Raw genomic sequence first — 2500 nt, 5'->3', positions numbered from 1 at the left:
TATATAGGGTATTAATACCCTTTTTAAGCTTGTGGAATAATTCATACTAAAATGAAATCCGAGGAGACTTGTCTAGTAATTAATATATCACACAGATGCATGGATGAGTCTGCCATTTTTTCGAAACTTGAAAAATTAGAAGTAGCTTTGGGAAAACATTTATAGAAATTTCTCTCATAATATGAAAGAGTTCAAGATACGACCGTATAGGAGATTTTACCAATAATCTAAAAATAGAAGCCAATCAATATATCATACTGATGCAAGAATGAGTCTCACCATTTTTTCGAAACTTGAAAAATTGGAAGTAGTTTTGGGAAAACATTTATGAAAGTTTGTCTCATAATATAAAATAAAAGAGTTCAAGATACGACCGTATAGGAGATTTTACCAATAATCTAAAAATAGAAGCCAATCAATATATCATACTGATGCAAGAATGAGTCTCACCATTTTTTTTAAACTTGAAAAATTGTAAGTGATTTGGGAAAACATTTATGAAAGTTTTTCTTATAATATGAAAGAGTTTGAGATACGACCGTATAGGAGATTTTACCAATAATCTAGAAATAGAAGCCATAAAAACACTATTTAAAAAAGTAATCCTTAATTAGGATGAGTCTGCTACTTTTTCGAAACTTGAAATATTGAAAGTGATTTGGGAAGTCATTTATAGAAATTTCTCTCATAATATGAAAGAGTTCAAGATACCAATGTGTAGGACATTTTCCCCATAATCATCTAAAAATAGAAGCCATAAAAACACTATTTAAAAAAGTAATTTTATAGTTTATTTATGACATATTTGTTTTTGTTGTTGTTAATAGTTTATATATGACATGTCTGTTTTGGCGTTGTTACTTATTTTAGAATGATTTATTGTTAATTTGTTCTCTTCATTTATTTATTTCCTTATTTCCTTTCCTCACTGGGCTATTTTTCCCTGTTGGAGCCCCTGGGCTTATAGCATCTTGCTTTTCCAACTAGGGTTGTAGCTTGGATAGTAACAATAATAATAATAATAATAATAATAAGAATAATGATAATTACATGCGCTGAAAACATATGTTATCTTCATTAGCCAATCTTTCAAGTACGACACGCCTCTGTTATCTTAACTACAATAAGCCTATTTTAAATCTATCAGAGACCGCTATAAACAGCCTTGTGTTATCTGTTCGGCATTCTTTTTATCTCGATCAGTGACATTTCCGGTATTACGTCATCTTAATAAAACCACAAACATGTAATTGTGCTGTTAAAGTTTTATGGCATTTACCAGTAAAAAATGACGATAAGAAATTTACCGTATCTTTGCTATTTTTACGGTCTATGACTTGTTTGCGAAAATGGTTTTTATTATTATTATTATTATTATTATTATTATTATTAGTAGTAGTAGTAGTAGTAGTAGTATTAGTAGTAGTAGTAGTAGTATAAAGATTATTATTATTATTATTATTATTATTATTATTATTATTATTATTATTATGATTATTATTATCTTTATCATTATAATTATTATTATTGCTATCATCACATTATTATTATTATTATTATTATTATTATTATTATTATTATTATTATTATTATTATAATTGTTATCATCACATTATTATTATTATCATTATCATTATCATTATTATTATCATTATCATTATCATTACAAGCTAACCTATAACCCAAGTTGGAAAAGCAAGATGCTATAAGCCCAAGGGCTCCAACAGGGAAGAATAGCCCAGTGAGGAAACGAATCAAGGAAATAAACAAACTACAAGCAGAGTAAAAAACAATCAAAATAAAATATTTTAAGAACAGTAACAACATTAAAATAGATCTTTCATATATAAACTATAAAAACCTTAAGAAAAGGAGGAGAAATAAGATGAATTTTTGTTTGTTTTTTACATTAAGATGGACTCTTTCATGGTGATTTTTTTTTAATTGATGCCAAAATGGATGACTGAAGATGGTAGTCTTTGTCCATAGAATGACTTGGATGAACTAGAGTGATAAAAAAAACATAATAAAAACATAGTATTGATCCAATAGTTGTGTAAGGTACCGCTCTCTTTTTTTCGGCCAACGACAGTTTGGAAGGTTAGGTTTAAGGTTAAACTACTAAATCAAATGGTGATTCGACTCTTTGGGGAGAGAGAGAGAGAGAGAGAGAGAGAGAGAGAGAGAGAGAGAGAGAGAGAGAGAGAGAGAGTAATCCTATACGATTTCCTTTACAATAATTCACTTCGATTTGAAAAGATTTTCCATTCCTAAAATCTTTTTCTTTTTGGAATATTCACCTCAGTTTAATTTCCATTCCTAACCACATCTTCTGGAATATTTACTTCGGTTTAATTCCCATTCCTAATATCTGGAATATTCACTTTGGTTCAATTTCCATTCCTAACAACATCTGGAATATTCACTTCGGTTTAATTCTCATTCCTAACCACACCTTTGTCTTGAAATATTCACCTCAGTTTAATTTCCATTCCTAAGA

At 28.5% G+C, this 2500-nt stretch overlaps 1 protein-coding gene across 1 annotated transcript in view; it reads left to right on the top strand.

The window, feature by feature from the left end:
- The window catches only part of LOC137639986 (carbonic anhydrase 13-like), an 88016-nt gene that overhangs the window by 78904 nt on the left and 6612 nt on the right, over positions 1-2500 (top strand). The window lies entirely within an intron of this gene.

This window comes from Palaemon carinicauda, chromosome 4 (assembly GCF_036898095.1).
Source record: "Palaemon carinicauda isolate YSFRI2023 chromosome 4, ASM3689809v2, whole genome shotgun sequence".
Classification (NCBI taxonomy): domain Eukaryota; kingdom Metazoa; phylum Arthropoda; class Malacostraca; order Decapoda; family Palaemonidae; genus Palaemon; species Palaemon carinicauda.
The sequence above is the reverse complement of the archived record's forward strand: the minus strand, read 5'-3'. Positions and strand labels throughout refer to the sequence as shown.